This window comes from Canis aureus, chromosome 6, assembly GCF_053574225.1.
Source record: "Canis aureus isolate CA01 chromosome 6, VMU_Caureus_v.1.0, whole genome shotgun sequence".
NCBI classification, from domain to species: domain Eukaryota; kingdom Metazoa; phylum Chordata; class Mammalia; order Carnivora; family Canidae; genus Canis; species Canis aureus.
Genome location: NC_135616.1, coordinates 31,485,060 through 31,504,783, shown reverse-complemented (window position 1 = coordinate 31,504,783; position 19,724 = coordinate 31,485,060). Strand labels below are relative to the sequence as shown.

Genomic DNA, 19,724 nt, shown 5'->3' with positions numbered 1-19,724 from the left:
ACTCCGGGATCAAGGCCTGAACCAAAGGCAGATACTCAATCACTGAGCCACCCAGGAGCCCCTAGAAAAAGTTTTAAAACTGGAATAATATTTGATGGCATTTTGAATTTCTGATATATATATATATATATATATATATATATACACACACACACACACACGTGTGTGTGTGTATGTGCATGGGTGTGCAAAAAACCACAAACTAACCAGTGCAAACATTCTTATAAGTAAGAAATAAAGATTATCTAAAGTAGGAAAGTCAGTCTACAAATAGTATAAGAATATGCATAGGAAACTGTTGTATCTCAATGAAAATATAATTCAAGAAAAAAATTATTTCAATGTCTTTAGTCTTACATGTACAGAGTCACTAGGAGTGTGAAGGTGTCCCCTAGATCTGTAATAAGTTATCAACTTTTATGGGTGAAATTCCACGAGAATAGTATTACCCAGTTTGAAGAATAAAGAAAGATTCTCCTTTCCATATATCTGTGAGAGTTGCTCTTTCTTTTTTTGCTATTACCTGCTACATTTTTATAGTGTCTATTATAGAATTAACTGAATGGGTTTTTCATTGAAATGTTACTGACTCTAACAGAGCCTCAGGAGAAGTTGCTCTGACCCTTCTTCAATACTTGTGGATCAAAGCTGTCTTTAGGTCATGGTTTCTAATTCTGGCTCTCTTCTGCCATTTACTAGCCTTTCTGAGCCTCAATATTATCACCTGTGAAATGAAGTAATTGCGTATAATTCCTAATATTAAAAGAGAAATATAAAAAAGAGAAAAAGAAGGAGAAAGAGGACACAAAGCATATTTGGATACCTTTGCTTCATGGTCTGTTAGAGAGAGACACCATTTATCATCCACAGATCATGCACTGCAGAAAATGCAGTGTTAAGGTAACAAGTGTAACTCACTGCTCTGAGGTGGAATGCATGCTCATTGTTATGTAATTTTTCTTTGGTGCCAGGTGGGTGCACTGTTTGCCAGGAATTCATACTTCAGAAATACAACGGTGCACACCCAGACAAAGAGCTTGGTTGGGATGTCTTTGTTCAGGGAACAATTAAAATGTATTTGTACTCAGTGATAAAAACCTTCCCCAAATGTGAGGCACTGCGGCAAAGCACAATGTATGGTTGTACTTTTCAGGTAACAATGTAAATGCTATTCCCCTTCACTTACCAGTTATTATGGAACTAAGGTAGTGAAATTTAAAAAAGGAGAAAAAGGTAAAAGTATTAAAAGAACAGCCTAAGTTTTCATCAGATGCCTAAATGTTCAATATTTTACAATTTCAGCTATACATAGAATTAGAAATTTATGGAACTTTGTGACATAAAAGGAAGAGACATAGTATTGTTAATTAGAGAAATGTTATTGATCCTAAAAGTCTCTTGGGCAATCACCGTCTTTTGATGGAACAGGAACTGTATTTCTTAGTCTGTTTCTAAGTGGCTTTCACAAAACCAAGGTCTCTGGCCTAAGATGGTTCTTTGGCCACATTTATTATTTTCCTTGGCGGTTTTACTTCTGGGACAGAGATGCTCAGCCCCAAACCCCTAAAACTTGTGAGAATAGAAGAAAGAATTGTATTTCCTACAGATAAATTGTCCTCGTAATACAGTAAATTGGGTTAGACTTTCTTCACCAAAGACTTCAGTCACCACATTAAATGTTGACTTACGCTGTTGTAAAGTTGCATGGGTCTTTCTTGCCTATTGCAACCTCAGAACAAGAGTTTTGGAAGAACTTTGTTGGACCCACAAAGCAAGCCCTTCCAACATAATTTCTGTTTGTCAGAAGATTGTACCCTTTCGTGGCTTGAATTTTGTTCAGTACTTTAAAAAAAAAAAAAAGTATCTCAGCTACAGCCATGTTTTGTTTCCTTCAGAGCAAATTTTGCAAAATCATTTGTGATAGAAGCCACTGTGTGTTCATTCAAGCCACATCATCTCTCATCCAGAAAGAGAAAATCAATTTTAATTCTTCAAAGAAGAGCAGCAAGTGGTATTTGTTATTTATATTTAAAGAAGGGTCATTAAGCACTTCCTCCCCCTCTCTGCCTAGAGGTTTAAAGAAGGAATTTACAGGAAACAATATATGTGGATTAGATTATATGTAAGGCCAAATACCTTACAAATATCTTTGATATTCTGAGAATAATCCTAAAATAAGGGTTGAACATAAAGGGAGAGTCTATCTGAAGATCTACTGTTATTTTAGTGGCAAATTCAGTAGGTCATACCACTTAACTTAAATTTGGATTGTAACTTATGTTTCTATGTAGCAGAGTTTAGCTTTCAAACAAAGGAAAATTTTGTCCACAAGTTGTCTTGGAATGTCACTTTCAGCAGTGAACATTCATGTATGTTAGACACTTAATCATATTCAGTTATAGAAAATAGTAGGAAGTAGGAACTTGAATGAATGAATGATTACACAGTGTGTTTTCTGGGAAATGTGGGGTCACAGGTGTCTTCTTTCACGCCAAAGACAGTATATCTTATTTCTCATCTTTAGTTGACCTTCCATTTTTGATTTTACCTTTTCTTTTCTTGGAGAGGCTGTTTAATTTTTTATCCAGTGAACATATAATAATAAAATACATAAAATATGAAGACATGTACTTATAGGGCTAGGGGGAAGTTAAAAGTACTGACTAGACTAGAGTTTATGCCTCCGTTCAGGGGCCCGGCATTCCCTAAACATATCCTAGAAACATGATACAAGTTTCAGATAAAATGTGTTCTGTTGGTGTCAAGAAGCAAAATGCCTGAAAATCAAGCAGTAGAGCATACAGAATAGTATAAGCATATCCATGGGTGACAGAGAGCAAGGTGAGTGGATCAATAATTAGATAGATATTCATATTGAGCACCTAGAACGTACTGGCATGAATTAAGATATAATTAGTATTTGTTGAAAATGGATAAATATTTAGATTAAAACACTGATACAGGGATGCCTGAGTGGCTCAACGGTTGAGCGTCTGCCTTTGGTTTGGGGCATGGTCCTGGAGTCCCGGGATCGAGTCCCACATTGGACTGCCTGCATGGAGCCTGCTTCTCCCTCTGCCTGTGTATCTGCCTCTCTCTCTCAATGTGCCTCTCATGAATAAAAAAATAAAAATCTTTAAAAAAATAAAAAATAAAACACAGATAGACTAATAGTATAACACACAATTCAGTGTGAGACAGATCTAAAAGTTGAGTCTAAGTTTAGGGACTTCTACTTTTGCAGTCTAGGTCCAGTAATTTTGACTTGTACAATCCCCCTTCTCCCATTTCTCATCTCTGAAGTGAGGGTAATAATGATATTTATCTTCTGAGGATAAATGAGGAAAAAGATATATATGTATATATGCACATAAATAGTGTTTAGGAAAAGACCCAACAGGTAAGTTATGCTCAGCTAAATATTATTTTTCTTAAACAAAAATTCATTTTGTCATTACTATTAGTTTTAACAACCACGAACCATAAGTAGAAGAAAATTACAATTTCTAGTTCTAGAATTTAAAGTATATTTATAAACAAAAAATTATATCCTTAATAATAGAGTAATATCAAGCCTCTGCACTGAGGTATAATTGTCACATTGCATCATATTATACCCATAATTAGCATATTAAACATTCTGATATGTTTAAAAAATAAAATATCATAACCTTAAAAAAATTATAACCTAGATAAATACAGATGATTAGTATTAGACAAATGACCAAATGTCCTCTGAACTTAGTAGTCCGTTAACAATTTCTCTAAGTAAACATTCTGCATCTCCTAGAAACACCATTGTCACCTACATGTTTGTGGGATTTCGGAAGAACTATCCCAATTTAGCTGGGGAGATCAAACCTAAAACACTAAAGCTTTGAGACTCTTCACCTGGAGTCCAAAAACATCTCAAAAGATTCATATGTAGATTTCAGTGGATTATGTATTTGGATGGGAAAATACTATATAATTCTCTTCATTAATTTGTAAATAAATTTTATCACTTCCTTCAATTATATAGTAGACTACAAACCACAGAATTATTAACAGTTCTTGAGGCTGTCAACAATAGACACCACAGATATATTCACAATACATCATGTTGTCAAAAATACCTTGAAATATCATTCAAAATTATAGTAGTTATTAGACCTGCTGCTAAATTGCATGGTATATGCAATAATCATCATAGTACTGCATCACTAATTTAGCTTTTATAATATATTATAGATGTATTTTTAATATAATTGGTTTCCTGTATAAACTTATAGTTTTTTTTTTTTTATTACTTAGAACCATTGTTCTAAGAAGGTATTGTAGCCTTCACTAAATTGCTAATGGGATTCATGGCACAAAAAAGGTTAAGAATTTCAGAAATAAAGAGATAAGTTGGAGGAGAAAGAAACATGATTATTGTGTAATGATTGAATTATATTATGCAAATGACTGAGTATGTTAGATAGCTCCAGAAGGAAACCAGATTTCTTGAGTGTTAAAAAAAATGGTCACCTGTGAGTGTTAGGACAACCTAAAAGCAAGGGAATCGACTAAACAATAATTGGTAATGTGCTCTGGCAAAGAGATCATCACACTGGTTTGATTATATATGCCTTAAAAGGATATTTTAAGTTTGCTTCTAAATTTATCATTGTATATTAGTTAAAAAGAGTGTAAATCCTAGTATACTTTAAATAATAATATTAAAAAATAAAACTTAAATCATTCTTACAACTTTTTCAATTAAATATAATTACAGAGGTGATTTTAATACTCACCATTGTTTATTTATCTAGGTGTACAAATGAGTTTTGTTAACAGTTGGAAACTTTACATCATCCATTTTTTAAAATATTTTATTTGTTTATTCATGAGAGAAAGACAGACAGAGACACAGGCAGAGGGAGAAGCAGGTTGCATGCAGGGAGCCCAATGTGGGACTCGATCCCGGGATCCCGAGATTATGCCCTGGGCCAAAGGCAGGCGCTAAACCGCTGAGCCACCCAGGGATCCCCCGATTGATATTTTATTTCTCAAGTTACCATATTTCTTTGAAGTGAAAAAATGTGCATATGTTGAAGTTTTAAGATATTTCTTTAACCGAAGTGTTCTAAGTGTCAAAATTATGCTTATGGGATATATTATTATTATGATTATTATTAGATACTTCATCAAAGCATAAATATAATAAAATTTTTTACAAAGAATCATTTATTTAAAAAGTAGTGCACAATTTGAAACATTATTTAATGAAATGGTTGGAGGCATGTGGTAGCTGGTTTGAAATGATTATCATAATCATCCCTCCCATCCTGCAGCTCTTCTGCAGTATTACTTTGTATTTCCTTTATTAAGAACGAAACTCTATTTTCTTCCCCTTGGATATGGACTGGATATGATGCTTTGACCATCAAATGGATGTATTCCATATTGAAATGTATTCAATATTGAGGATTAAATCTTGAAAGGATTTGAAGCTTCTTTCATTGCCTTTTTCAAATACTCTCATCAACAAGTCAGGAAGCCCCAGTTAGACTACTGAATTAGAGATTATGTAGAAAGAGGTCCTAAAACCACATGGAGAGAGTAAACTCAGCCCTTCCAGCATCTAAGCAGAGCCCCTCTGTAGCCAACTCATCAGCTGAATAAACCCCACCAAGATGGATAGAAACAAAATATATAGAATCATGAGAAATAATTGTTGTTTTAAACCACTAGGTTGGGGATAACACGTTATATACCATATAGTATATATATATACTGTGAACTTAGTAGTTCACATTAGGCAACTCCAGAAAAAAAGTAGGGGGACAATTACAATACCTGATCTTTTTTTTTTTTTTTTTTTACAATACCTGATCTTAAAAATTACCTAATTGCCCCTTGTTTTATGCTCTGCTGGCTTTTTGCTTAGGTTAGTGAATCAGATTATGACTGAGATGAAGGTAGGAAAAGAGAAGCTAGTTGAGGCTCATCATCCATCGAGGATCTGGAAATTGATTCTCTTAAAATCTATCCATGTTCTTGTACCTCTTTAGAAATTCTTTATGTGTATCCCAGGTGAGGACCACTGTTCTAGTCTGAAGGGCATGATAAAATAAGCTATAGAACAGTGATAAGGCATTCCTGAAGCAGGAGTAATAGAAAAGCAGCAGCATTTGAACTGCTTGATCATTTGAGAGGATGTCCTAACATAGTCTTGATAGAGATCAGAAGTAGGAACTCCATTTGACCAAAATATAATCAGAAACAGAGTGGTAGAAGCACCAGAGTATTTGATTTTACCCCAAGATTTACTCTGTTTTGGCTACCTTATATTGTGTAATGATTAATACAGTGGCTGTCCTCAGGGTAGTGTTGCAGACACCTGGGGTCTGCAGTTGTAGGTATATTGATACAAAATATTGACATTTCTTGAACAACTATTTGGTCATAAGTTATACATTATTTTTATATCTCAAAACAATCCTGTACTCTGGCATTATTACTATTTCATTAGTGAAAAAATCAGAAGGTTTAAAGGAAGCAGTCAGTGGCTGAGGTGGATTTTAATTCCAATTTTATATGATGCCAATGTCATGCTCATGCCACTGTGAGTGGAAGATTGGATTTATTCACTTCTGGGTTCTTACCAGGTAGAAAGCCTATCTTTATGCCAAGGTGGATAATGTGCCAGTATAAGGAAATCATCTTGAGCATGTGGTGCTGTATGAGGTCAGTTAAGGACAAGGAACTATAGGCTGGCTGTATTGGAGAAATTTTATGGAGGACGCATGACCTGAAATACATTGTCTAAAATTTATAAAAGTGGCTAAATGGAAAGACATATGGACAATTCAAAGTAGTGGGGTAAGGGAAGGCAAAAAGCAGAAATTAAGAAATTAGCTTTGCTTCTAGAAGGTTCTTTGAGAATATGGCCTGACTAGAAAAAAAGGAATGCATAAAGGAAAGAATGAGGTTACATATGACAGACAGATTACAGAAGGTCTTAAAATCCAGGGACTTATAATAATGTAGATGGATGGGAAAATTTTACAATTGAGATATTAATGATATTTGTCCAACAGATGCTGAAAAAATATTTTGTTTTTACCAAAGATCTGAAGGATCATTTCATTCCAAAATTTTATTTTCACATTGATTCTAAGGATAGTACATAATATGTAACATTATCAATTTCTAACATTTTACACACACACACACACACACACACACACGATTTCTGTTCTTCAAGTAGTGGGTTTGCTTCTGTACCTTTAAGCAGCTGAACAAGTGATATTAGCCAAGGGAATTTAAGGTAAAATAAAAATAGAATGTCTGCAGTCCAAAAGAAATCATGGATTCAAGAGAAAGAAGCTAAGTAAGAATGTAGGAGGTCTCAGACAAACGCCAGGGCATGGAGAAGAAAGAACTGTAACAAAAGGCAAGAAAGAGCCAACAGGTAGCAGTGCTGGGAGCAGGTAAGGAGAATTCAGGGAAAGGCCAAAATGATTACTGCTCCAAAGCAAATAGATATATTAATGTTTTTTTTTTTCTTTTTAAAATATATTTCTTAAGTCTGAATCTTCCAAGATTAATATGGGGAGAAACAGCACGCTGGTCTGACTGCTGTGGATAAAGCTTTAGGTCTTAAATGATGAAGATATTTTCCTTTGTTGTTTTATGTTTTGAAAGCTATAGAAATATCCTATTTTAAAGCACTTATTTCCTTGTCTTTGCAAAGGGAAGAATAGGCTCCCTTTGTACTGCCTTTGTGAAAAAACTGAGGATCAAAGAGCAGAAAGTAACCTCAAAAGGTTACTCTGTCTCCTGCAGAAGCTACAAGGAAGGCCCTAAAATTTTTCTTTCTGTATGCTCATTCCTTCTTTCCACAGTTTGTAATAGCATCTATTAATTGAACAACTGGTTTGTACCAGGCACCTTGCATATCGTTTAACTCTCACCATTATACCCATTGCAGAGCAATGGATATCATTTTCCTGTTTAACATTAGAGAATTAATAAGGCAAAATAAATAGACAGAGCTTGTAGCAGAGCTGAGATTGAACCCAATGGCACCAATTTTCTACTTAATCACATCAACTCCACACAGGGTAGCCCAGCCATCTTCGTGGTCCCTTAGAGCTTCTGTGCCCTCGTGTTCTGCCATTCGTATCCTCCCAGCTCTACTTTCCTCTCTGGCAAGGATGAGAGATTGATAGTATTTACATTTCAGTGAACAGAAAGAGTGTGGTTACCTCTATGTTTTAATACTGTGAATTAGAAGACTCTCTGTTGGTTAGAATTTTAAGTTTTAACCTTAAAGTTTCTTAACCCTCCCCATATTGAAAGATCCTCAGAGATGGGCTTTCTATATACTCCCTTGGTTACTTTCAAGCCTTTAATTACTCTTCAGACCAAAGCTAACAACGCTGTTTTAGACCATATCCATTTGGCATAAGCCTGTCCTTAAAGTGCTGTTGTCAGCCTATCTGTCTAGCTGACAGCATCTTTAAGCTGGTACAGCTCCTGGATCTGCTTTCTTTTCTATCAGAATTTCTCTCTACTTTCAGAATTGACCTAGAAAATGGGGAGTGTTCTTGTAAGTATTGTGCCTCTCCATCACACTATAAATACATAGCACATACTGCATTCTGCCTTGTTTGAAAGTTAGCAGTTCTTTGTTAATTGATTAGTTGTTTGCATGCCTGGCAACACTAAACCTTCTTATGATACCTGGACCCTGCCTGAATAATTTAGGTAATAGCTCTCTGGGTGTTCAGTACTCTTTCAGTCCTATCCTCTGAACTATGGAAATTCCAATGTATAAACTCCCAGGGGATTTTAATTCTATGGTCTTCTTTCATTCCCTTCTCAGTTTTGGTGATCTCCTGTCAGTTAAGTCAGCATTTATTTTGGCAGTGTATTTATTTATTCTCTTTTTTCTACCCTTTACTAAGATTAACCAAAGCCAAAACTTACCAAGATATTTAGTTATGTTCAGCCAAATATTTCTGAAAGTTTTCCCTGGGAGAAAGGGAACCAAATTCACTAAATATGTAGCAGAAGATTATAAAATCCTCTATTTAAAGCCTCAACCTCTCCCACCACCCCAGATTCCTTCCTTTGTTGTCTCCTCTGGGGATCATTCTCCATTTTTGTCATACTGTTCCCATTCCAAATTCTTCCTTTCTTTTTCTCAATTTCTTCAACTGTTCTCTCTTAATCTTCTTTCTCAGGCATAATTACCTCTTCTGTCTTAGGGCATCTTGCTTAAAGATACATTAAACTTTTAAAAGCAACAATAAATAAGCAAATGAATAAATCCATATGTAATAAAAATTATAAATAATCATTGAGAATAATTTTCCTTCCCTTTGTTTCACCTTTTTTCCTTTCTTACTCCTTTGACTGGCTTCCCACAAATAAGAGTTCATCAGGTGATTTAGAATGATGCTCCATCTTAAAAATATGTTCTTTCAAACAACATACAATTATATTGAGAAATACTGTATGTGTGTAGATATGTATAGATATTGCATACATATATATTTCACACATATAGAGATAACTTCAGTTTCTAAAATGCATTCTATTTTTAATTAAAGAAACATTTAAACTATTAATAAAAGGAAATGTGTAGACAAGAAAACATATCATTGTCTACTAGAAAAGATGTATCAATTTATGTCTATCCATATCATTTAAAAGTAGTTTACTCAATTACCAAAATTATTTTTATAACATAAAAACATGCATATTTGCCAAGTTAATTGGTGAAAATGGTTTGTTCTTATAATTTACATTTTTTGATTATCAGTTAATAATCTTTCAAGAATTTTGAAAGTTTATATTCCTTATTTTATGTCTTTTCTATTTTTTAATCATTTCAACTGGATGTTCAAAATTTTTACTTGGTTATTAAGAGTTTTCTATGTTTAAGAATATTACTTCATTGGCAGCCATATGTATTTATGCATTGCTTTCAGGTTAATTTCCTCTGTGTGGATATATAGTCAAATTTATTCAATATTTTTTTCCTTATAAACATAACAGTAATAATATTTACTAAGTGTTTTTTATTAGCCAAGCACTATGCTGCATACTTTACATTCATGTCTCCTTTAGTTTTCTTAACAACTCCATGACGAGAGTCCTACTATTACCCCCAGTTTACAAGAGGCAAATTAAGGCTTACAGGGGTTAAGTAGCCTGCCTAAAGTTATATAGTTTGTCAATTATAGAGACAGAATTAGAATGGTTTGATATCTGAGAGTATATTTATTAAGTTCTATACAATATTGCCTTTACAGTATCCATTTTTATGTCATTGCTTAAATAAGATATTCTTTATCCTAAGATTATATACACAGCTATGTACATAGCTTTGTTTTGGCTTGCGTTTTATATTTGGATATTTAACCTATTCTATTTAATGTTGGTGTAAGTTGTGAAGTGTATAACTTTATTCAATAAATTATTTTGGGCAAACCAACCTCCGTTTTAGAAGAAAAACCCTCTATCTTTTATGCATTGAAAAAAAAGGGAGTTGAGCAGAGACTTAAATAACGTGTTAAAATGGAGATACAGATAGGATATTTCACAATCAGGGCTTGGTATAAACTGATAAACTGATAAAAATGATACTATAGGATAAGAAAACTGTGGAAGCCAATTTAAGTGATTTGCAGGGATGCACAGTAACATTGGATAAATTGGGCCTGGTCTTATATGCAGCCTTTCCTGTGGCACTCCAATTAACCTCGACACACTGCTTGGAATCCATGGAATAACAATTATTTCATGTGTGTACCCAGAGCCTCAGAGTGAAGTTTGAGGTAAATAGAAAATGTTTCCGTTATCTCCTCTCTCAATTACTATGGGAAGCGCCTGTTCCTATTTGACTAGTTTCAGGCAGAAAATAGCCTAGAGTGACTTCCCAAGAGAAACTGGTTCTTTGATAACATGAAACAGAAGAAAAGACTGGTGACTGAACAAAAATATTGTCTTAATATAATCTATTCAGAGAGATGAAAAATATATTTTTATTTACAGTCATGGTTAATCTTTAACACTCATTTTGTTTGTTTGTTTGTTTTCTTGAGAGCCTCCCAGCATAGTGAAATAAGTAGCCTGCTTCCTCATTTTTCTCTTTGCCCTCTCTTGTTCTTTTCTAGACAAATAAGTGAAGGTAATTTTGTGACTGGGATGCTGAAAAGTCCGGTTGCTGGTTTAATCCCTGAGCATACCTCTCTCTCAGAACCTAAATATTCCTCACTATTTTTAGAGAAATTCTTGGCTTTGGTTAGATTTTTATTTTTTTATTTTTTTTTATTTTTTTATTTTTTTTATATTTTTTTAAATTTTATTTATTTATGATAGTCACAGAGAGAGACAGAGAGAGAGGCAGAGACATAGGCAGAGGGAGAAGCAGGCTCCATGCAGGGAGCCTGACATGGGATTCGATCCCGGGTCTCCAGGATCGTGCCCTGGGCCAAAGGCAGGCGCTAAACCGCTGCGCCACCCAGGGATCCCTGGTTAGATTTTTAAATATGGTTTTGCAAAGTCACAGTTGGCCCTCCCAGTTGCAGTGACAGCTTCCAAATTCATGGCAATCATAAGAAACACAAATCTTCATTCATGGCTTTATAGACCAAGAAAAGAGATCTATTTCAAATTTTTTAAAAAAGGACTCACTGAGGCAATTTTTTGGGGAGCAAACTGAAAGGGGGACATATTTCTATTAGTCGCTATTTCTTGAAGAATTTTTTATTTTACCTGATTATTTCTATTGTATGTAGATTTTGTTTATTTGTTTCAATTGGCTGTGGATAGAAAGACAATGAATAGTAGAGCATCAAAATAATTCTGAACAGGAACACCTGGGTGGCTCAGTGGTTGAGAATCTGCCTTGGGCTCAGGTCATGATCCTGGGGTCCTGGGATGGAGACCCTCATCAGGTTTATCACAGGGAGCCTGCTTCTGCCTCAGTGTCTCTGCCTCTCTCTGTGTGTCTCTCATGAATAAATAAATAGAATTTTTTAAAAAAATAATTCTGAACAACTTATATAATTTATGGTTTCAGAAAACCTGTGCTGTCATTTTAGGTAGTCCATGAGCTATAGTCATAATCATTAGTGAGAACATATTTTATAATGACCGTTATCTCTGCTTGACATTTAGAAGCATTGCAGTGTGTGATAGGACAACAGAAAAATGAAATCTTAAAAAAAAAAAAGGAAAGATGAAGTCTTTTTAATGAGAGAGAAAGGTGATTAAGAGACAGAAAAAGAAAAATGAAAATATTTATACTTTATACTACTTTATTGGGCAGATTCTCATTCATGAGGAAACTTTGGCTAAAAATTGTAACTGGAAGTTAACATGACAATAGAGCAGATCCCTCAAATCTTATTTCTATTTGGACTAACTTTCTATTTGTGAAGGAGCAGATGAGAAGGGGCAGAAAGAAGCGAAGTGTGGATCTTAATCTCAGGTATTTATCAGTGTAATTAGCCTCAGAGAAAGGACGCAACTCTGAAATGTTAATTCCCTAAACTCTGTGAAGCTGTATTGCCAGTTTCTTTAGAGAAATATGCTATTTGCATGTGATTTTGGCTTTGGGGGCAATTTTTTTTTTCCTAGGATCAAAATTCTTCTAAGAAAAAAAAATCTAGGAGTTACTCTATGCACAGAGTTTAAGACATAGGATCATAATGAGAAATGAATGTTGAAATAAATGGATGAATGGATAGACAGATAATAGGAAAATGCCTGGGTTTGAAAGATATCATGATATACCCTCTTAATCTTAACCTACATTTTTGGGCAGTTAGTTTCTGGATGAAACCCTTAGATTCAGAAAATTGTATTAGTAGATAAAGTTTTATTTTCACACTTTAGGCTTTAACTACTGACAAAATGAAAAGAGCCAGTATCCTAATATTATTGTTATATATAAATTTGTGTTACCATAAATATAATTACAGAATTAGAACCATTTTAATTGTTTTAGAGTGGTGCAGAATATAGTCATTTACACATGAGTTAGAGTCAGACAAGTCTGGATTCAGAATCATTCTATTCACTTATTTACTGTATGAACTTGGACTTGTTACTTTATCGCCTGATGCTATTTTTTCAACTACAATAAACTACCTTATAGAAATCAAAAGTAAGTGAAATAACACATGTAAAAAAACACTGAATGCAGTGCCCATTCCAGAGCAACTATCTCCAAAACATGACCATTTTGTCAGTAAATAATATTAAAAAATACATTGTAGGGGAACATACTGTCTATATTTGATTCATGCTGTGAATTAATTAACAATGAGGACATTTTTTTTTCTTTTTATGAAACTCAGCTCAGACTGATTGTTGATATATTTACTTTCAGCCCTCTTTGCTTGAGGTTGTATTTAGTGAGTTTTGAGTAGGATGACTAAATGGGATAGGAGTGGAAGTTAAATTTCATGATAGAATTTCCAAAGATCTCTGCTAAAAGATGATTGTGCTCATGCCATTCCATTATATGATTTAGTTAAGCTCAAGCACTCTGATAACTTCATTTTACATTGTTTTTTCCCCCTCTCATTACTTCATGTATCTACCTTCATCCCCGCTCCCTACCTACGTCTCATATATCTTGAACTATGGAACACAGTTGATCATATGGTAGCTGGTCAATACAAATTAACTGACTACTTTATGGCACCTATTTTTCTTTCATGCCTTAGGGAAGAAGTCCCTACTATCCTATACCCAGGGGAAAGTATTACACCTTCAAGTAACACAGGATGTGGAAGGACATCTGTTTGCTTGGTTATAGTTATCCTATCTCTTAACTATCATCAAGCACATACATGCCCTTAAACAAGTTTCCCAGTGCTATTACATGGTAATAGAAAAAGCAGCTCCCTGTCTCAGGTCTTCTGTTCTGAAGTTAAAAAAAATACTTTCTTCCCTTCCTAAAACAATAACAAAAGTTCAGTTAACAATAACAGAGAAGCTCATATCTGATTATGAATCTTTTATAGTATACAGAGAGGTTTAAAGTCTAGAAGGTTCTTCCTCTGTAACTTGAATTAGATTTATTAGAAATTCCAGACTTGGAGTTGGCCTACAGTAAATGTGGTAGGTTGAATGGACTGTGACTAATACCGCACTGTTTTAGAACTAGAATGGAGGATGCTTTTTTACCTTTAACTTTCACCTAGTTCTTTGTTCTCTTATAAAAGTTTTTTCCGGTTTAATTTGCCAGGTGAAGGGGACATAATTTTCAGTAAGAGAGCTAATATATGTTGTCCATATGTGGTAATCAAAGATAAGAAAAACATAAACACACTTGACTGTCCCATGGCTTTTATTGAAACTTTTTTCCCCTGGAGATTTTCTTAGAATGTCTGGAACCGTACTGTAACAAAATAAATAAAGTTAGGCTACTGTGACTAACAGAAATATAATTATGAAACTAAAACTGACACAGTTCTAGAATAAAGAAGAAAATTGTGTGATTATTTTTTTCCATCTAGGAGATCTTTTCTGTGTGAGAAAAGAAAAATTATAACCTCCATTGGATATGTCAGTATGAAATGGTGTTTACTGACAGGTTTGAATCTCAGAAGCAGGCTAACCACCATAGAGGATATTCTGGTAAGGTATGGAAAAGTTCTTTTATAGAGGCAATGAAGTGTTTTTCTACTGAAGTTCAGAAGATGCCTTGCAGTGGACTTTGACAAGTAAGTAGTCTAAGATTTTGAGTACATAATGAAAAATTGCCTGCTTACACTATAAGGGTAGCAATGAGATTTCTGTATGTATGTGTGTGTGTGTCTTTGAAGGTAGAAGAGGACTGGGATGACTAAGGAAAACATCTTAGCCATTGAACAAAAGTAATACATATTTTTAATACCCTCAATTTCTAACAGATTTCAAGAAATGACTGAATGAAAAGTCACTGCATCTCTATAGAACAGAGAAAAGCATTACTAGACACTAGTGAATTATTAGATATGGTTGAGTAGAACCGATTTCATATAAGCCTTAATATATACTCCTCTGTCTAGGATTTCTAGCAGATTCTATAAATGTATAAAGTGAGCCAAGAAGATTTGTTCAAAATAAGATAAGGCATAGGGTGGAGAATAATTAGGCCCATTTGAAAATGAATTTAGACTGAACATATTGTCTGACTCTAAATTAAAAAGCAGACAAACAAACCTAGAGAACAGTTTTGCTGACTAAATTCTATAGGTTATATTAGAATCTGTCCATGTCACACTGTACTTACTGAGACAGTTCTAGTCAGGTAATATGCTGCTCTTACCTTCACCTACAGATAAGGGGCTTAAAAAATATATTTTTTGAGTAGGTAAAAATGACTTATTCTTAAACTTTTTTTAAAAAATTTTTATTTATTTATGATAGTCACACAGAGAGAGAGAGAGAGAGAGAGAGAGGCAGAGACACAGGTAGAGGGAGAAGCAGGCTTCATGCACCGGGAGCCCGACGTGGGACTCGATCCCGGGTCTCCAGGATCGCGCCCTGGGCCAAAGGCAGGCGCCAAACTGCTGCGCCACCCAGGGATCCCCTTCTTAAACTCTTTTGATTGTGAAAACTCTAATCAGATTCCTGATCACCCCTCATCAATATGCCTTGGCTTGACCTCTGGGACTTTAGTATTTCTTATGAGAATGGGATTCTCATCCCATTATTTACTTTGAATCTTGAAATCTATGTGGTATGTTGGGTTTTTTATTATTTTTTTAACTATTGTTATTATTTAGAGATTTTTATTTATTTGAGAGAGCATGAGAGAGAGCACAAGTCGGGGAGAGGAGAAGGGAGAGGGAGAAGCAGACTCCCACAGAGCAGGGAGCCGGACAAGGGGCTTCATCTCGCGACCTGGCACTCATGACCTGAGCTGAAGGCAGACACTTAATCAACTGAGCCACCCAGGTGCCCAGTTTTTATTTTGAAACCTATGTATTTCTAACTGCTGCCTGCCTGCCTGCCACCCCTGACTCTATCCTTAAATCAAATTCTAAAATCTCCTTAGATGTGGTTCGTTCTCATAGTTGAATCATTCATTTTATTTTCATCTTTACCTAGTAGTCTTCAACTGGAGATCACAGATGTGCCACTTATATAAAGTGGAATATAGAAATAATTTTACGTAAGTTGGTATCCTATAATACTCCTGTTGTGCAGTAGACATTCCTTCTAACTTATCTTAAACACATCATTGTTATTTTCCATCTAATGTTTTGCTTATACTGCCCAGCTGGCTGAAATAATTCTCTTTTAACTCCTATTCTAAGTTCCTTATCTTCTTTTTTTTCCATCTCTTTTCCACCTTTGTCCCTTCCTTATTTCATTCTCATGTACTCACTGTTGAAGATCTACTATTCCACGGCTCCTACTACTTCACCCTGCCTTGATTGCAGATGTTCTATCAGGATCTACAGCAGTATCTAGTTAATAAGAGGTAGTAGTTGTGAGACTGAAGCCAACCCAGAAAAAATATGGTGACTGATAGAATCAGAGTTTTAATGGCATACTTAGACCTACGATTGGTTCTTATTATGGGAGAATAACAAAAATCCTATTTATTTTAACCAATCATGTATTTTCCATTAATTTCAGCAAAACATTTCTAACTGATAAAAGTAAGTAAATATTGTTCGTTGGATGCATAAATGATGAATGTAAGCTTGACCATTGCTAGCTTCAGTTCCCAGTGATAGTTCTTCTATAAACTATGTATTTTGTTTGATACCATTCCATATAGAATTATTCCTGGGTCTTCTATGCATATGTGCTATCTCATCAAAATGAATTATAGACTCTTCAGAGGCAGAGGATGTTACTTACTCTTCTTTTATCTTCACTAGATCAGGACATAGTAAAAGCTTGATGATTATGATGATAATGATGGTGATGAGGCTGATAAAGATAATAGCAATAAAACACCTGCAGTGAAAAGAATTTAATTCTACTATCGACTGCTCACTTACTTCAAGCCATGACTGGCTATATGCTGTTTTCAAATAACACTGTTATGATAAACATTTGAATTTGTTGGAACTATAACAATAGCAGTTGACTTTAAATTGGCCACTGTTTTAGTCCCATGGTGAAGAAATCTTTGAATAAGATCTCTGATGGATACCAGCTTTGGCATAACCCTGAAGCCTACATATGTGCCCACACAAGCTTACCGACAGCCCAGTAATTCTCAGGGAGAACAACAGTTAGTCTGAGCTAAATTTATTACTAGCACAGTCTGTTCTCTTAATTAAAGGGTTTTTTACTCTCAGTTTTGCTAGCAAAAATATGGTACTTTTTTCCCCCTAGTCTATTTAAGGTCATTCTGCTCTGGGTAGAATAAAAATGATTAACAGTGGATCCAGAAATATAGGAAAATGAGAGGACTTTCTCACTGAAATGTACCAGAGTAGTCAGATTCTTTTTACAGTGTCTGTTGAAAAACATAGTATACTTTCCCCAACATTCTATTAGTCTACCACCTGTTATGTCATAGCTCCTTCACCAGCATATAGTTCTTGACTAGGGTAGCTTGAAGAGTTAATACAGCTTTCAATGGGCATTCTTAAGTCTGGTGCTCCTCATGAAACCTACTTTACAAATATCAATTCACTAAAAGTAAAACCTTGTAAAGTCACTACTTAAAGTCATTTAGGGCAAAAGGTCATGGGTTGTTGATCCCCCCTTTTACCTTTATTGTTAGTTGTTTTTGTAAGGTATACATTAGGCCTTATCTACTCTGGACCAGACATAGTCTTCATAGCTTCTGTTCTTGACCAGATAATTTTGCCCTGAGTGACCATTAGACTCTAGATAAAATGCTATTTAAGGACAAGAGATTGTTGGGTTGATTAGAAAACACTCAGGATGAGGTTTTGAAAGTGTGTCAATTTGGACCAAGCCTTTATCTCTCTTATCAACTCAAATTGATACCTTAAGCATGAAACAGAGGCTTCTCTTTACAGTTCTGCTTTGCTACATTCACATAGTACAAACACAAGGCATGGTTTTTCTTCAGCTACCAGAAGACCTCAGGTACTTTCTTTTCTGTCCCATCCCATCTCTATTTTTTTATGACTTCTAAGTGTATGCCTTTTCCATTTCCTGAAAATAAACAATTTTTGAGCCATTGTAGCCTGAAGTTATGTTTTGAATTTTTAAGAGACCAAAAACATATGAATAAATCTAAGATATTATAAAGCAAAGCACATATGCATTGATGGTAATAATGCCTTGCTTCCTGTTTTTCAATAAGATCAAAAAAATTAATAAGGCAAAACAAAACACAAACTTTAAAAATTTATCTTTAGAACAACTTGGGTGGGTGATAGGCAGGAAAAGAAAGCTATTTGGAGACTTTAGATGAGGAAACTGAGATTCACAGAAGGAATTTTCTAAAGCCTTACAAATATTAAATGGTGGAGCTAGAACATCACTTGGTTCTTCTGAGGCTGAAATGGCTGCCTATCCCACACCATGCTGCCGTTCAACCTCAACAAAATATAGTGTTTGGTCCTAAACTCCTTACAAATACCAACTGCATTTTAAGTATTCATCCAGGGTGTATAAAAGCCTGAAATAGTTCCTTTTCAGTCCTACAATATCATTGGCTACATTCCCTCTACTGTGCCTTTTACTCCCATGGCTAATTCATTCCATAACTGGAAGCTTGTTTTTTCCACTCCCCTTCACTCATTTTGCGCTTCTTCTTACCTTCCTTCCCTCTGGCAACTATCGGTTTGTTTTCTGTATTTATAGGACTGATTTTGGTTTTTTGTTTGTTTATTCATTTGTTTTGTTTTTTAGATTCCATATGTTGTTTTTAACTTGGGGGGTTTAAACTGGTTAAATGCTGAAAGACTTTCGATATCCTGGCCTCACATTTTTTCCACAGTGTAAGTTGAGAGTAAATATACCTTCGTGAGAGAGATCCATTGATTCTGCTTTCTCTGTAACATGTTTTGAAGTTACTTTCAAGTGTTAGTGCATTTAAGATTTTCTTTTTCTTCTCTCTTAGTACAGGCTTACTTGGCTTTAACCAACTAACCAACCAATAAAAACAGCACTATCTCAGTGTTTTTGTGAGTTCATTGATTACCGCACTTATTTCATCAAGCCTTGCTCAAATTGTTAAAAAAATAACTCCCTTAGTCTTTTTTAATACTAGATTATTTGAGCATGAAATATGAAAGAAGGAGAAAAATACCCTCTGCAGCTTTGATATTTATTTTTCTAATCATAAAAGCAAGGGTGGGAGTGGTGGAGCAAAATTATGTATATTGACTTGCACAGATTAGGTGAATAGGATAATAACGTGAAAAGTACTTAGAAAATGTGAATGATGAGTGTGGACAGCACCACTATGACCAGCATAGAAGAGTAAGTCTAAATAAAATGTCTTTTTGGATATCTATCGTCAGGTGGGCAGTTCTTCCCTACTCCCTTTCCTGGTATTGTGATGAAGTGAAAGTTTACAGTAAAGGGAACAAGACCATGAAGGAAGGAAACAGAAGAAGAGGATGAGAAATGTGTCCATAGATCTTTGTGTCTCTACTTTTCAACTATTGTTAGGTCCAAGGTTCTATTGTGGGGCCATTGGATTAAGCTTTTAGTGTCCAAATGCTAAGAAAATTGCCATAGTATAGATACAGAACTCTGGTTTTTTAGTAATTAGGACAGCATTCAAATAAAAGGTAAAT

General features: G+C 34.8%; 1 long non-coding RNA gene across 4 annotated transcripts in view; it reads left to right on the top strand.

Annotated features, from left to right (window-relative positions):
* The window catches only part of LOC144315674 (uncharacterized), a 309,221-nt gene that overhangs the window by 73,032 nt on the left and 216,465 nt on the right, over positions 1-19,724 (top strand). For 3 of the 4 annotated variants that reach the window (XR_013381423.1, XR_013381421.1, XR_013381422.1), the window contains exon 2: positions 14,511-14,717. The exons of the other annotated variant lie outside the window; for it this stretch is intronic. This is a non-coding gene — a long non-coding RNA (uncharacterized LOC144315674). The remainder of the gene's footprint in view (positions 1-14,510; positions 14,718-19,724) is intronic. 4 annotated transcript variants of the gene reach the window in all.